At 43.6% G+C, this 17766-nt stretch overlaps 1 pseudogene; it reads right to left on the bottom strand.

The window, feature by feature from the left end:
• Positions 1–4530: 4530 nt before the first annotated feature.
• Positions 4531–4910, bottom strand: LOC130851844 (mth938 domain-containing protein-like; annotated as a pseudogene).
• Positions 4911–17766: the final 12856 nt, after the last annotated feature.

Genomic DNA, 17766 nt, shown 5'->3' with positions numbered 1-17766 from the left:
AGAAAAAAATTATAATTCTGTTGGATCAGTAATAAAGAACGTTGATTTTACCTCTGATATTTTCTTTTCTTTTCACATTGTAGGAAAATATTCACCACATAAAGGTTACCATTCTAGCCATTTTTAAGTGTATAATTCAGTGGCATTGAGTACATTTACAATGTTGTATATCCATCATCACTATCCATTTCCAGACTTTTTCATCGTCCCAAATTCTGTACCCATTAAACAATAACTCCCCTTTCCTCACTCCCCCTAATACTTGGACCTTTATGCTACTTTCTGTCTCTATTAATTTGCCTATTCTAGGTACCACGTATGAGTGGGATAGTGTAATATTTGTTCTGTGTCTGGCTTATTTCACTTAGCATGATGTCTTTGAACAGGAAGTTCTTATGCATGCTTCCCTTCTCTTTATCACCCTGGTCTCAAAAAAATTAAAGCTACTTTTGGAGCTACTGAAGGAGCCTTGGATAAGAACGGAGCTGTCAGTCTATAAGCCCTGGGCAATAATGGAGATAGTCTATGAAGACCAAGGATAGAAGCAAAGAAGTCTGTAAAAAGCTGTCTCCCTTGGAGTTCCAAGTTCACATATCCTGAGTACTGGGAGAGCTCCAATGGAGAGAGAAGACAAGAGAATTTCATCACCCAGCCCACAGAGACACCAAGCAATTCAAATAGGAAAATGAGAGTTTGCCTATCTCCTCCAGATGCTGGGGTTTCTCTGGACTGGAGGGTGAATCCCCTGAGCTCTGGTCTGCTTGGAAAGCTGACAAGGAAGTAGGGTCAAAATAGAGGAATTAAGATGCCCAAGTGAGTCCCGCCTCCTAACCGGAGGCATTCTTCCTTTCCTGATCCACTCCCATGTTTTAAAAATGTATGGAGAAGGAGATGAAAGGGGGAAGTATGAAGTAAGGGGAAGTAGTATGTGGGAAGGAAATGAGAAAGAAGACATGGGAAAATTTAGTCTCCTGACTGTGTGGCATCTTCTGGCCTGTCCTGCTCCATCAAGAGGCAGTGGGAGGACATCACTGGCAAGTGTGTGGAGGGGAGCACATTGCCTGGAAAAATTGGGATTTAGGCCAAACTACCGCTTATTTGCTGTGGGACTTCATCTTTCTAATGAGAAACTAACCCTAATTTACCTGGGTTGTTTGGGGTGTTTTGTTTGTTTGTTTTTGTTTGTTTTATTTTATTTTATTTTGTCATAGGGAGGTGTATTAATTGGCTGCAGCTGCTGTAACAAAATACCACAAACTGGGTGGCTTAAACAACGAACATTTATTGTCTCACGGTTCCGGAGGCCAGAAGTCTGACATCAAAGTGTCAACAGGGCCATGCTCCCACTGGAGGCTCTAAGGAAGAATCTGTTCTAGGTCTCTATCCTAGCTTCTGGTAGTTCATTGGCTTGTGGGTCCAATATTCACATGACGTTCTTCCTCCGTGTGTGTGTGTGTGTGTGTGTGTGTGTGTGTGTGTTTTCAAAAATGGCATTCTTTTCATGAGGACTTAGTCATTGAATTAGAGGCCCACCCTACTCCAGTATGACCTCATTTTCACTGATTACATCTACAATAACCCCATCTCCAAATATCGTCACCTTATAAGGTATTGGGGGTGAGAACTTCATCATATGAATTTTGTGGGAACACAATTCAACCCATAACAGGAATGAGTCCATTGTTTTAATTAGCACCTTTCCTATGGTAACCTCTCAGCACTGAGATCTGGAGAGATAACCCTGCCCCTCCAAGCCACATCCCAAGAAAGGAGAATATTCTGCTCTACCCTGTCCTGTTTGGTCCCAAAGATGAGTTCCTGCCCTTGGTAGGGGCTCCAGAGCAAATGCCCAGCAAGACAATAATAATCCTGGCTCTCAGCAAGGTGCCATTCCTCCTTATACCCCCACTCCATGGGGCTAGCACCACTTTGTGCTGTCCTGTTCTTATCAGTGTGTTTCAATCTCCTTTTAGGTTTATCTTGTCTCTCCCTGGAAATTCTAGGCCCCAGGGTAAGGAGAAGATCAGGAGCTTTCCAAGGTCCATCAATAAACAAGACCTCAAGTTAACTGTCTGCTTCCTGCAAACAACTTGACCATCCTAGGACCTCCAGAATACATGAGCTGGGTGGAGAAAGAGGTGTGGGCCAAGTACTGGGCATAGTCTGCCAACAAGGCCTCCTCTGGGCAGCCAGACAGCAGTGTTTGGCTACCTAGAACTTGGGAGAGAGGAATCCCTAAGAGGGGGCAAAGGCCCTGGAAGTGGGGGTGAGGCTGAGACCAGCAGGGGCTATTAAAGCAAATCCCATCTTTAAAAATCACTCCCAGGAGAAAACAAAAAAAAAGAGTTGAATAAGTAACAACCCAATAGTTTTCGAATTCGATGAAAACTATAAACTCATAGATCAAGAAACTCAACAAAATCCAAGTACAAGAGGTATGAAAAAAATTACTACAAGGCACATCACAATCAAATAGTTTAAAACCTATGATAAAAGCAATCAGAGTAAAAGAACACTTCACTGTCAGGAAACAATTTTTAATGGGTCTCTCACATTTTATAAGCAAGGTATTAATTTCCTTTTGTTATGGACGATTTTTTTTAAAATGTTCCTACAGTGAACAGCTTTGTCTCCCTTCAAAGCAAAGAGCAGTTATGTTTAATGCTCATTAGCAAAGATTTGGATTTCCTAAGCACAGGGTTCCTCTGCTATAATGCAATGCACAGCATGTGAAGATGTTACCTCTTACTCTTCACATCACCTTGTAACAACTGAGGCTCGGCGACTCGCACAAAAATGCTGACAGTCTGATGCTGCTACTGGTATAAGTAATAAATTGTCCTTTGTCTCTGGGGAAAAAAAAAATCCCTCCCAGGACTTGCAAACCTTCTCAGATATATTCAGCTCTGTCTTAACCCAGGGAGCTTGGAGGAGACTCCCTCTAATCACTGCTTTCTTTGTAGGACTAGAAATTTTCTTGGGAGAAAAAGGACAATCAAGTTGGATAAAAGAGAAAAAAATTACCCAAGATGCTAGATAGCAGTTTCTGTAGGAGGAACACAGAAAATTGTCACAGTGGCTTGAAACAGTGACTCATGTAGGCCAGCATTTAATCCTAGGACTGAAAAAACAAGGATCGTTTGATGGGAAAAATAAAAGCTGGATGGGCAAAAGACCTTGTGAGATAAGAAAAAATAGATAAGGTGACTGTTATTAAATGTTACTGAAAATCCTTTTCAGGTCTGTGACAATGGCCTCAGCCTTCTTATGAGGTGGGATGGCCTCCAAGAAGCTTCCAAAACCATATCTCATGAATAGATTGACAGAAGGACCGAGAGCTTGAATTTAGGAGTCAGATAGACCTAGGTTGGAATCCTGTCCTCCTGAGCCTCAGTTTTATTGCCTTTACAATGGAAACATTTTCCCCATGGGGGATTATTGTAGCAATTTCATGAGATAATATGATAGTGTATAAAAAATATGTAGTACATTCCCTGGCCCCTTATAGACACTGAACAAAAAGATAGCGTTTATAATTTACTTAAGCACCCATAGAAGGCAAAATGGGGCTTCTTAGTTACCAAAAATGATGAACACGTGGCTCTGCAGGCGTACTGAAATGATGTGCAGTAAAACCAGGCGTAAGCAAAACTCCAAAAGGAAAGAGACATTTGCAGTTTTTCTCGCCTGTTGGTTTATGATCACGTGAGACTCACTCCTGTTCATTCTTTCTCACCCAGGTGAATTCTGGCCTGGAGGCGAGAAAGGTATAACTGTCAATCACACTGTCACCGAAGAGAAGCAATGTGCTGTCTTTCCAGGGTGCATGCTGGCTGTGTTGGCCAGTAGACAGGGCTGGCGGGACCAAGTCCTGCAGAGCAGCTGCACGATCACAATCCCCTTAATAAGTGATTAGAGCTGAACTTCTGGGCTCTTCCCCAGCGTTATACGACCAGCACCTACTGTGGCGTATGGACCCTTAGAAATGCCCTCCCTAGGGAGCCTGGGGTGGGAGGGCCTCTGTGAAGCTGCCTTGTTGGGGGAGAAGTTCATCAGTACCACCTACCTCCTAGAAAGTTACAACCCTTTTCTGTAAGCATTTATTATGCTCCCACCATGCTCTGACTCCTTTTCGCTCTTTTGCATTTCCTGGGTCTAAAAAGTTTTTATACTGATATGAGATAGAGGTTGAAACTTTTAAGGAAAGTAATGCATGGGGTGGGGTGGATTTTTTGTATTAAGAATGGGTTGGGGTGTTTGATTTTGGTTTTGTTTTTTTCTTTCATTGCTTAGTGATTTATTCTCTCTTTTTCTCACTCTTTTTTTTGGGGGGTGGGGTGGGGTGGTGTGTCCCTGAGGCTTGTGGGATCTTAGTTCCCCAACCAGGGATTGAACCCAGGCCACTGCAGTGAAAGTGCTAAATCCTTATCACTGGACCGCCAGGGAATTCCTGATTTATTCTCTTAAGGTTCCATCAGCAGGTGGAATGGGAGACCCCCTCCTACCCTGACACCTTAGATAACCAAGGCATTATCCTTCTTCATGCCTGCTCTGTCTGGAGGGCCCGCACATCAATGCCTTGTTTCCTGAGGGACTCCACAGGTGATGGGGTACCTTCAAGGCCTCACTCATCCCTCAGCCAATCACAAGGGTCTGCACACCCATCTCCTCAACTCCCTCCACAACGGCAGGCTGCACATCAGGAGAATGCTCAGTTCTGTCTCTCTCCAATCTCCAGCCCAGCTTCCCCCTGGCCACACTTTGCAGCCCTTACAGATTTTAGTAGAGTCTTGTATTTTCATTTGCCCCCATGAGAGGGAAGCAATTTCAGAAGAAGGTATAAGGAACTTAGCTGAACTCCAACACCCTCTGTCCACAGAGCTGCAACCCCACATGGCTCTGCACTTCATCTCTCACCTTGGTTTGTCCAGGCCCTCTTGGCTAGGCCAAGGGTGCTTAAGTATAATGGGTGTATTTTTAGTTTAGGGGAAGAGACAAATTCATTTAGGAATATAGAGAAGTCATAGCAAGAAGGAAGGTGGGGGGCTTCCCTGGTAGCATAGGGGTTAGGAATCTGCCTGCCAATGCTCGTGGACACGGGTTCAAACCCTGGTCTGGGAGGATCCCACATGCCGTGGAGCAAATAAGCCCGTGCACCACAACTACTGAGCCTGTGCTCTAGAGCCCATGAGCCACAACTAATGAGCCCACGTGCCACAACTACTGAAGCCCACACACCTAGAGCCCGTGCTCCGCAACAAGAGAAGCCACCGCAACGAAAAACCCATGCACCACAACGAAGAGTAGCTCCCGCTAGCCGCAACTAGAGAAAGACCCAACCCAGCCAATAAATAAAAATAAAAAAAAAATAAATAAATTTTAAAAAAGAAGAAGGAAGGTGGATGAAGGACAAAGAGAATAAAGAAGGGGGAGAGAAATGAATGCCTAGCGGAATCTGTATAGCAGTAAACATTAGGGTAACCGGACAGACCTTCCCATTTGTCAGTCATGGCTAGGGAGAAGAACTTGGTCTCACATGTTAGAGAAGAGCAGCCTGGAAACCTAACTGCCTTGCAATTCCGTAAGTAGTAACTTCCAGGAAGAGAAGCCATCCTAATCCTTCCAGGGGAATTCAAACACCAAGCTGGAAAGGTCTGAGGTCACACTAAAAATGCGCTGACATCCTTGTGTTTGCTCCTAAATGTGGGAATCCAGAGTTCAGGAGAGGCATTCCTCTCAATGGCCTTGTCCTGGCCCCAGGGGCCACATGGGCATGGGGGCGTGATGCTTGTGTGGAGGCACAGTGAGAAAGGAGGAGAGTCGTGGCTTCAAGCAGAACTGGGTTTGGAGGCAAGGTGTGTGCTAGGGAGAACAGAGAGAGTGGGGGACTCCTCTGCAGAGGCTGGGTCCCAAATGAATAAGTGGGATTAGGCTGCTTGAAGTATAAAGAGTTTTACTCTCCTGGGGCCTTAGGATTTTGATTTCATCCTTTGGTTTACAATGAAGGATATCTAAGTTCTGGGAGCAGGAGAATATTCCAAGGTCAGATCCTCTCATTTTGGATTAGGATAGCATTGAAACAGCTACAATCCCAAAAGATGACGAGCGCAAACGAAATGATGTCACGGTCACTCCAGGAATTGTTGCTATTATTGTGAAAGGCAGAATAATAAAGCTCCTAGAAGATAATAAAGGAGAATACCTTTATGACCAAATACCAGTTATGCATATTTAAAAATGCTTAGCCTCATTAGAATGCAGGGAAATGCAAATTAAGGCCATAATGGGACTATGACTGCCCTCCGAGTGGACGAGGCAGCGTCCACCAGCATCTCAGCACTCCGAAATTCTCCTCGGCAGCCCCTGCTGGACCTCTCCCTGAGGCTCCCTGCCAGCGGCTAGAGCAGCCCCTGCGCCTCCCCATGCCCCTCTGTCCTGGGAGTTCTTTCTGTGTAATCTATCATTTAAAAAGAGTTTGTATTTTTTCATACGGCTGCAGCAGCAGCTGCTGGGGGCTTGGAGTTTTATTTTTTTGGCAGGCGGGGGTGGGGGGGGCCCATTTTGTCACTTTGCCTCAGTTGAGCATCTAGGAAGTGTTAAAACTGTGAAGCCTCCTCAGTGCACTTTGAACCTGGCAAACAATCCAAACAGGCCCATGGGACTATGACTCAGGGAGGTGAGACAAAGGCACCTCCATCCAGGAATCTCAACGTTTAAGGAAAAAAACCTAGACTCAGAATAATAAAAGTAATTTCCGCACCCTGCCCCCAAATGGCTGGAATTTTAAAAGACTGATAATATCAAATGCTAGTGAGGATATGGTATATTTAGAACTCTCATATACTGCTGGAGGCAGTCTGAATTGGCACACCCACTTTGGAAAAAGTTTGGCATTATCTACCAAAGTTAAAGATATTCATAACCTATGACCCCTACAGATTCCCCAAAGAAACGCATGTTCCTGGTTTACGCGCTAGGTTTGAAGTGGTTTAATATGCAGTAATAGTGTCAGCAACAGGATTGTATCTAGTTTTTAGCTACTATAAATAAATATTCATGAACATGCGTTTCTTATTTTGTTATGTTTGTGGATTCTGTGGGTCAGGAATCCAGAAAGGGCCTAGAGGGGATGTCTGGTCTCAGCTCTGCAGTGTCTGTGACTTCTGCAGGGAGACTCAAAGGCTGTGACGCAGTGGTGAGAGGCTGGAATCATCTAAAGGCTTTTTCCTCATACAGCTGGACCACCAGGGAATTCCCAAAATAGCACAGAAGACGCACGTATATGCATGCTTCTGGATTTTTTTTTTTTTTTTTGGCTGCACTGCACGCTATCAGGATCTCAGTTCTCAGTTCCCCAACCAGGGATTGAACCCAGGCCATGGTAGTGAAAGCTCAGAATCCTAACCACTAGGCAACCAGGGAACAAAATATATATATTTTTTGGCTGTGGGCTTGTGGGATCTCAGTTCCCTGACCAAGGACTGAACCCGGACCACAACACTGAAGGCCTGGAATCCTAACCATTAGGCCACCTGGGAACTCCCCTCATACAGCTGGCTGTTGATGTCAGCTGTTGGCCAGGAACTCACCAACGGACCTGGACACAGCCTCTCCATGGTGTAGCCTCGGGTTTCGCCCAGCTTGATGGCACGTGCAAGCATCCCCAAAGAACAAGGTGGACGTGCAAGGCATATTTTATGAAGTGACTTAGGAAGTCACCTCTGCTGCACTCTGTTGGTTAAGGCAGAGCAAAGGCCTTCAAGGGGAGGGGACATAGATTCCACCTTTTGATGAGAGGAATGTTGAGGTCACTTTACAAAAACAACATGTGTGTTGAGAGATATTCCTGTGGTCATCTTCAGAAAACACAATCTGCCATAAGCCAGCTATCCATCAACAGTGGAATGGATAAGCCTAGTGTGGTATAGACTTTACATTAGGGAATACTGTACAGCAATGAAGATGGTAAACAACAGCTATGTGAAATAACGTGGATGAATCGCACCAACATAATGTCAAGCAAAAGAACCCACATGCAGGAATACCTCTTGTTTAATTCCAGTTGTAAATTTAAAAAAACAGAAGCAAAATTACAGTGTTTTGAGATACAGGCTTAGGAAGAGCAGCAATTAGTAGGGCAGTTTCAGGGGATGCTGGCCATTCATCTTCTTGACCTGGGTGGTAATTACACCAGTTTTTGCTTTGTGATAAATCATTAAGCTGTACCATTTTTTTTTTTGGCCGCACTGTGCACGGCATGTGGATCTTAGTTCCCCAACCAGGGATCGAACATGCATCCCCTGCATTGGAAGGTAGAGTCTTAACCACTGGACCACTGGGGAAGTCCCTGTACATTTTTGTTTAGGCCACTTTTTTGTGTCATGTATCTCACAAGAAAGAGGATAAGAAATTAATCTTCTGGCACTGAGAACTAAGTTTATTTGAAAAAAAATTCACTCTGAACTTTAGAAACAATACCCAGCAAACCACAAGCAATTCATACCTTGGCAAACACATTCCAGAGCCCTTCCTCTCAACCCCTTTGACAGAATACTTGCTTTGGACTCCTCCCACTCTGTTCCAGGACATTTTTTTCCTTGGGATTTCCCAAAGTGGAATTGCCAGCTCAAAAGCTGTAAACAATTTTAGAATGTTCCAGATTGTTCTCTATACACCCTTGAACCAAAGTACACTGATATCAGGAGGGCTTAGTAAACGGTCAGGGTCACGTCAGGTTTACAGATTCAAATTTTAGAGCCTCTCTGTTCTTCCCTCATCAAAATGGTACAGGCTAGGGAGTACCTAAATATTATTCTCTACACTTGACCTATTTAGAATATTTTAGGTCTTGTTTTCCCTTTCTTAGCTGTTTTGGTTAAGGTCCTGGAAGGTACTGACAGTCATTCTTTATAATAATTGCTGTTTTCTACCATAGAACCTTTCACTGAGTTATCATCCAATAGTATTCCTTTAGGACTTAATAAGAAAAAGCCACATTTCTGCATCTCTTGTAAAACTCTACAGCAAACATCGCCCATTACGCATTGCTCTTTAGATAGTTGTGTGATGACAACCTTCTAGAATTCAATGTCAAGGGAAAAGTTTGTCTCTTCCCAAAAAATAATATACTTCCTTTGATCAGACAGTGAGCATTATATAACCTAATGTGTCTTTTTTATTTTTGCCTTGGTTGCAGGTACCTCTAATCCAAATTTAAAGTTCAGCCATCATAATGATCCCATCCTGAATTTCTGATATGAAAATGTAAGCTTCCCCCAAAATAAATAAATTAATAAAAAAAATAAAACGTAAGCTTCCAGGAAGCAGAGATTTTTGTCCATTTTGTTCCTGCTGCATGCACAAAGCTCCAGAAGGAGGGAAACAGCTCAATGCTTTATACATATTGCAAAGGAGACTTTTTTTGGCGGGGGGGCATGCCGCACTGCTTGTGGGATCCCAGTTCCCTGACAGGGGATTGAACCCAGGCCACGGCATTGAAAGTACCAAATCCTCACTACTAGACCACTTTTTTAAAAAAAGCATGTAAACATCACATAACTCTATAGTTGTTTAGCCTGTTTCAATTGCAGTGTAAAGTAATATCTTACCCTCTGAAACACTCTTAAAAGAGTAAACTGCTTTCCACTGAACAGCAGGCTGTAGTACAATGTTAAATTTATCTTTCCTCTTCATAAAATCATTTCTTATTGAAATTTATGCCACTCATGAATACATAAAAGAAAGACTTGAGGTGAAGAGGAGAAAGAGATTTTCTGCTTTTTGATGTCTCTGTGGTTTTATGTGGAATGTGGCTGAAATAGGGTGTTATTTTACCTGAAACAGCTACCCCTTGGGTGAATTAAGCTGGAGGAGATCCAGAAGAGGGTGCCTGAGAAAAAGGCATGGACCATCCTGAAGTCCACCTTGAGCACACGAGGCGCCCTTTCAAGCTGCCACTTGAACTCTGGTCTCTTACCTTAACTCCATCCCTGCCCTTTCACTCCCAGCAGATGACCTGTCTGCCTGAACTCTGCTCATTTAAGGCTGCCAGCCCCACCCCCACGCATTCCAGCTACTCTGCATCTGTTCCCAAAGCCCAGGGCCCATTTTCCCACTCTTCACCGTGCCCCTGCATTCCCCACAGTCACCACTCCTCCACATCCCCATCTCTTGCTTTGCTTTTTCTCCATTGCTCTGGCGCCTCAGCTCTGATAGCTGACACTGGCTGTCCTGATGGGGACCGTGCCAACCCACTCCAGAGACCTGGCCTTAGACTGGATCAGCTTCTGGCTATTCCAGGCCACTGGCTTCCCTGGGAAGGGCCAACTCTTCAAACCTGGGGTCTCTGTTTCCATAGAAACTCATTCTGTCTTCTGAAGCTATGCTACCTCGTGATAAAGGTAGTACCACTGGCTGAAGTTTTCCTTATGCCTTTTTTCTTAGAGACTTGAGTGTGGCAGGCAGGGACCGAGGCGACAAAACTGGACAGTGGTTAAGGCTGATGGCTGCAGCAGGAGCAAATCAATATACAATTAACTAAGGCTACTGAGAACCCAGAGACATTGATTAATGGCATTCGGGAGAATGGAATGAAGGTTGGTCTTGCCATTAAATGACAATAAGACAGGCTGCAAAGTTGATCTATTGACTAAAAGTTTTGTAACCGTTGCCCAAGTCACATAGTTTTATAAATGCTTATTATACCTTTATAAATCCTGTATTATAAATTGATTTATTATATAGATGGGGTAAATTGGGAAGAGAACATTACCTTTCTTGGGTTGGTATGAATTTTGTTCTGCTGTGTGAGGTTTCAGAAATAATGTCTAAGCCTCAAGCACAGGATAAATTGTTTTCCTTTTTTAAACAGAATTTGAGTTCTACTTTTAATGTTATAAACTTTTTGTTGCTTCTTAAGAGTTTAAAAAAATAATGCCTTATGCTGTTATGCATTTTAATCAAGTTTGGACTACACAAGGCATGTAGAAATAACTTTATTTTTTTTAATGTATTTATTTGTTTATTTATTTTTGGCTGCGTTGGGTCTTCATTGCTGTGCGTGGGCTTTCTCTAGCTGTGGTGAGCGGGGGTTGCTCTTCGTTGCAGTGCGTGGGCTTCTCACTGTGGTGGCTTCTCTTGCTATGGAGCATGGGCTCTAGGTGTGGGCTTCAGTAGTCTTGGTATGTGGGCTCAGTAGTTGTGGCACATGTGCTTAGTAGCTCCACAGCATGTGGGATCTTCCCAGACCAGGACTTGAACTGGTGTCCCCTGCATTGGCAGTCGGATTCGTAACCACTGTGCCACCAGGGAAGTCCCAAAATAATTTAAAAACCTACAGAGAGGGCTTCCTAGCTGGCGCAGTGGTTGACAATCCGCCTGCCAATGCAGGGGACACAGGTTCGATTCCTCCTCCAGGAAGATCCCACATGCCGCAGAGAAACTAAGCCCGTGCGCCACAACTATTGAGCCTGTGCTTTAGAGCCCGTGAGCCAAACTATTGAGCCCACGTGCTGCAACTACTGAAGCCCACGTACTTAAAGCCCGTGCCCCACAACAAGAGAAGCCAGGGCAATGAGAAGCCTGCACACCACAAGGAAGAGTAGCCCCCACCCACAGCAACTAAAAAGAAAGCCCCCGCACAGCAAAAAAAAAAGACCCAACACAGCCAATAAAATAAATTAATTATTTAATTAAAAAAAAACACCTACAGAGAAGATTCTGATATCAGATATGACAGCAAGATTCAAGTTTAATCACCTAGACTTGTGCTGTACTATATATCACTCACTAGCCTCAGGTGGCTATTTAAACTTAATTTAAATTAATTAAAATTAGATAACATTAAAATTCAGTTCCTCAGTTGCACTAGCACATTTCAAGTGCTCATTGACCACATGTGGCTGATGGCTATCGTGTTGGACAGAGCATATATAGAACTTTTCCATCACTGCAGAAAGTTCTTTTGGACAGGGCTGATCTTAGACAACTTGGGTTTGTGAGGCTTCTCTTTTAGATAAACAGGTAGTAAAATGTTGTACTAGCTCAGGCTGTCATAACAAGATACCACAGACTGGGTGACTTGAGAAACAGAAACTTATTTTCTCACAGTTCTAGAGGCTAGAAGTCCAAGATCAAGAGAGCACCTTTCTACTTGCTAAGAGGGATGCTGTTCCATTCATGAATTATTGAATAAAGGCAAATAGATCTTCGAATTAAGATAAAAAAAAAAAAGGAGAAATTGAAGGTCAAGCTGCCAGGATTGGTTTCTGGTGAGACCTCTCTTTCTGGCTTGCAGGCAGCCACCTTCTTGGTGTGTTTTCACATGGTCTTTCCTCTCTGTACACCTGCAGAGAGGGAGAGAGAGAGAGAAAGAGAGAGTGAGAGACAGAGGTCTGGTTTCTCTTCCTTTTCTTATAAGGACACCAATCCTATTGGATTAGGAAACCACTCTTTTAAACTTAATTACTTCCATAAAGTCCCTGTCTCCAAATACAGTCACATTGGAGGTTTGGGCTTCAACATATGAATTTTGGGGAACACAATTCAGTCTGTAACAAACATTAAAAAGAAGGAGAATGAAGAAGAGGAGGAGAGGGAGGAGGGAGAGGAGAAAGAAAAGTAGATCAGAGCCAGATGGTGAGGCCTCATGTGCTGTGCTAAGGAGTTGAAACTCTATCTGAAGCAGAAGGGGAGCCGCTGCAAAGTTCAGGAGGGAGTCTGTGTGGCTGAAATGTGCAGTTTAGAAAGAACAGCAAGTTAACAGTATGGCAGGTGGGTTGAAGTTGGAGGGGAGCTTGGAAGAATGGAGGCAGGAAGTTATTTTAGTGTTGAATTTTCTCCCATTTACCCAAAGGAAGCTCACCAGAGAGCTGAAAACACTTTCTTTAAAGCTTCTGGATTCTACGGGTGCAGATCCAGGATGAAGGGGCATGTTTGGCCACACTAGAAGCAGGCTAGTCAAATGGTTAAGAGCAGACTATGGTCAGAAAGTTCAGGGTTCAAATCTTGACTCCATCCCTTATTACCTATTGACTTAAAGTTGCTTGCTCACCTTTTCTAAGCATTAATGTCCTCCTTTGTAGAAAGAGATTGATTATATCTATTTCATAGCATTGTTCTAAGGATTAAGTTGTGTAACGTAGGGAAAAGCATGTAGCACAGAGTCTATTTAGTGTTTAATGCTCCATATATTTTGGGCATTATTACTACCAGGGATATGTTTCCTAAATTTACTCTCAAAGGAGTACAGGAAATAGGGTTTTTTTTTGTTTAAATGAATCTTGTCCATCTCCAGATTTCATGGGGGTGGGGGGGTAGGGCATGTGTTCATGTTGTCCATCATACAGGAGTCACCTTTAAGGCTTTCAAAGCCTCCTTCCATTACTAATGGCAGAGTGAACATGAGCTTTAGAGTCACAGAACTAGTGTCAAATCCCTTCTCTACCACGTCAGCCCCGTGACCTTCAACAAACATCCTACTTGAGTCTATAGGTCCTTACAGGTGAAATGAATATGATAATTTTCTGTCATTCATTAATTTATTTTTATCTTTTTTTTGTCCTCACCAAACAGCATGCAGGATCCTAGTTTCCTGACCAGGGATTGAACCCTGTGCTGTCTGCAGTGGAAGCAGGGAGTCTTAACCACTGGACCGCCAGGGAAGTCCTTGTCATTCATTTATTCACAGATATATACTGAGCAGCTATCTGTGCCAGGCATTGGCCTCAGAATTCTATTGTAAGTAAACTAGACACAGTCTGATGACATTTTCAAAGGGAAAGAGACAATGATACTACAATCTCATAAGTGCTCTAACAGATCAAGTGTAGGGGAAAAAACAAAACTAATCCTACCTTGAGGAAAGGCATTCTTCTCAGCGCCTTCCAGGGGAGGCATTCTGATTTCTAAGTGGGGGGTTGAAGGATGCCGAAACAGAGGAAGTAAGTGGGGATGGGGAGGAGGAAAGAGGGGTGGAAAGAGTGCCCCAGGCAGACAGAAAAGTGGGCACAAAGGCCTGGAGGCCAAGGAGTGTGGTCTTGAGAGGCCAAAACCAAGTCCATTTGGCCTGGGCAGACTGTGGAAGAGTAGAGCTGTGAATGAAGAGCTAGTGCAGAGAAATCACAGGAGGGGCTTAGGGAGTAGAAAGACTTGATCAGATCTGCATTTTAGAAATAACACTTAGGCTGCAGTAGGAAGAAAGGGTGCAGTGTAGGTGTAAAGGAAGGCTGGTGTTAGGGAGCTCTATTATAAGCCTAGTGCAGTGATCCAGGTGAAAATATGCCAGGCCTAAGCAACAGGAGATATTTAATCATAATCACAGCAAATTTAACACGTATCAGGCAGTGTTCTATGCATTTAGCATATACTAACACATACGATACTCAAAACCAGAACAACCTTAGCAGGTAAGTCCTATTATCATCTTTATTTTATAGAGGAGAAACCCAAGGAACAGAGATACCACACAGCCTGCTCAAGGTTGTATAGCGTTGGGATGTGAACCCAGGCAGTCTTGCTCCAGGCAGGGCTTATGTGCTACACTGCGCTACTATAGATCTAACAGATTTCCGAGACTGACTAAGAATTAAGGAATGAGGTAGAGGGAGGAGTCACAGATGAACTCCAGATTTCTGGCTTGTAACTGGGTAGCTTTTCGTGTCATTATTTGGGCTGAGACACATACTAGGGAAGAGCAGGCTTGGGAGGAAAGCTAATGAGTTCCTTGTGAGACATGTTGAATTTGAATTCCCAAGGTGACAGCCATGGGCAGATATCCAGAGTTTCATTGTACACATGGGTCTGGAGCTCAAGAGAGTTATTTTAACAGGAGTTATATATTTGGGAGTCATTAGCACGCAGCCATGAGAATGGATTAGATGTCTTAGGAAGAATGTTTTGAACTAGAAAAGAAGATACTTTGAGAAGAACCCTAAGGAACATCGATATTAAGGGGTAGGCAAAAGAAGTGTCATTCACTATGGGGATGATGAGGAATGGCTAGAGACATGGGAGGAATATAAGGACTATGGGAAGGAAAGAGACATTTCAAGGAGTACAATGTCAAATGCTACGGAGAGCTCAGCGAAGTCACCACCGAATGTGAATAGTGTCCATTGGATGTAGACACAAGGAGGTCATTAGTGACCCTGGAGAGAACAGTTTCAATAAACTGTTAACAGCAATAGAGTGCAGGGGGCTGAGGACTGAATGCAGGGTGAGGATGTGGAGGCAACAAACAGAGAATTTCAGGGACTTCCCTGGTGGTCCAGTGGTTAAGACTCCTTACTTTAACTTCAGGGGGCATGGGTTCGATCCCTGCTCTGGGAACTAAAGTCTTCTATGTCACATGGCACAGCCTAAAAAAAAAAAAAAAGGGAAAAGAAGGGGAAAAAAAAGAATTTCACCAAGAGGGTTTGCCTATGAAGGAAGGAGAGCTATCTGGAGAGGGATATGGATTCAAAGGAAAGATTAATTTCTTTTTATTACACAAAACATTTGAGAATATTTAAATATTAATGAGAAGAGTCCAGGACAAACTGAGAGGTTGTGAAAACAGGAGAGGGAATTATCTGAGAGCCTTTGAGAAGGCGGAGGGGTGGATCCAGGACATGGATGGAGAGCTCAGCCTAAGCAATAGGAAATTTTTTCTTTGTAACAAGAGAGAAGAAGAGAAGAATGAGAAGAAAGATAAGTTTTTAGAGTTTGTGGTGGGAAATGGAGGGAGTTCTTGATGGCTTTTATTATCTCTTCGAAGTAGGAGGCCTTATCACTATTAGAGAGTGTGGGAGACAGTGGAGTCAGATTTAAGAGGAAAACAGAGAAGGTTTAAAACAGACCCAGGGATTTTTAAGGCAGGGAAAATACTCTGTGTGATACTCTATTGATGGATATATGTCCATTATACATTTGTCCAAACTCATAGAATGTACAACACCAAGAGTGAACCCTAATGTAAACTATGGACTTTGAGTGATTATGATGTGTCAATCAACGTAGGTTCATCAACTGTAACAAATGTACCACTCTTGTGAGGGATGCTGATAATGAGGGAGGCTATGCATGTGTGGGAGCAGGAAGTGTATGGAGAAATCTCTATGCCCTCCCTTTAATTTTGCTGTGAAACTAAAACTGCTCTAAAAATATAAAGTCTTAATTAAACAATAACAACACTAATAACAACACACCAGACCCAACAGAGTTGGAGACCAAAGTGATTGAGGAAACAGAAGAAATTCCAGGCAGTGCGTGAGGGCCTATGAATTGTTAGTGTGGCAACAACCTGCACCTTTGAGTGTTTGCTCTAGCTAAGTGGTAGGTCTGGTAGGAGAAGGCAGAGAGATCTAGAGTTGGAGTTTTGACAGTTGAGTCCAATGGAAGACAGTGTGGATTATAGATGAGGATACCGGAAGTAGAGGGGCAAAAATAATGGAGTCTAAGGGACCAGGAGAAAGCAGAAAAGAGCTGATATAAAGAGGATAGAGAGGTTCAGGGACTTTGAATTCTACTGAAAAAACAGTGTGTGATAGGTAGCCTCTAAGATGATCGCCAATGATCCTGCCTCCTGGGATTCATGCCCTTGGGTAATCTCCTTTTGAATGTGTGCTGGACCTAATAGAATATGGCAAGTGATGGGATATTACTTCTGAGGTTAGGCTCAAAAAGACTGGTGCTTGTCCCCTCACTCTCTCACTCACTGGATCTGATGCAAACTAGTTACCATGTTATGTGCCCTATGGGGAGACCCACACAGCAAGAACTGAGGTCCTGAATCCTACCAGTGACTGCCTGAGTGATCTTAAATGCAGATCCTCCCTTAGTCAGATGGGACCTTCAGGTGAGACCACAGCTCCCGCTGACATCTTGATTACAGCCTTGTGAGGGAACTTCAGGCGAAGGCACTCAGCTAAGACCTACCTAGATTTCTGACAAAAACTGTGAGATAATAAATGCTTATGGTTCTTAATACTTAAGTTTAATACTTAAACTGTTATACAGCAATAGACAACTCATACAAGGTGTAAGAAGTAACTGAATGAGAAGGGAGAAAGGACGGCAATCATGATCAGAGAACGGGGTGTCTGACTTTACAATTTCAGCAATGGAGCAGTTGTAACGCTTCATCTGTTCTCAAGAAGATAGCTAAACAAGTGTAGGGTTAAATTCACCGAAGATGAGGTCAAGGAGCTGAGAGGCGAGGGAAGAGTATTGGATAAGTCAGGAACATAAATGTTCAAGCCACTCAGGATCATTGGGGGGAGAAGAGTGCACCAGGTGTCAATTTCAATGAATGACAAGGTGGCTTCTGGGGCAGAGAAGACATCAACCCCAAGGAGATGGAGAGCACTACAATCAGGTGGGATGAGCCGCCACAGTTTTTTTTTTTTTTTTAAGAGGATGGCAAATGAATGGTATGGAAGGGGCACTAGGCATCTAGGAAGATGCTGACCCCAAAACCTGACTCTGGAATAAGCAAAGTGTGGGAGAATAACCACTTCTTCAAAGAGCTATAAGGGAAACAGTGTCCTCAGTGTAGGACCAAGTTTCAAGATTAAGATCAAATGGCATAAAAGTAAGGTCCTTGGCTCCTCATAGTGGGCACTCGACGAATGTTAGTTATCCCTTAACACTCACGTAAACATTTTTACGCCTTTGCTCTGCGCCTCCCTCCCCCCAATCCCTTTACTCAAGAGACTAGAGCTTGGTTGAAGGAACGGGTTCGGGAGGCGGCGAGGCTCTTCACACTCGGTCAACGGAGAGCGTGTTAGC

Source organism: Hippopotamus amphibius, chromosome 4, assembly GCF_030028045.1.
Source record: "Hippopotamus amphibius kiboko isolate mHipAmp2 chromosome 4, mHipAmp2.hap2, whole genome shotgun sequence".
NCBI lineage: Eukaryota > Metazoa > Chordata > Mammalia > Artiodactyla > Hippopotamidae > Hippopotamus > Hippopotamus amphibius.
This window is presented reverse-complemented; position numbering and strand designations above follow the sequence as displayed.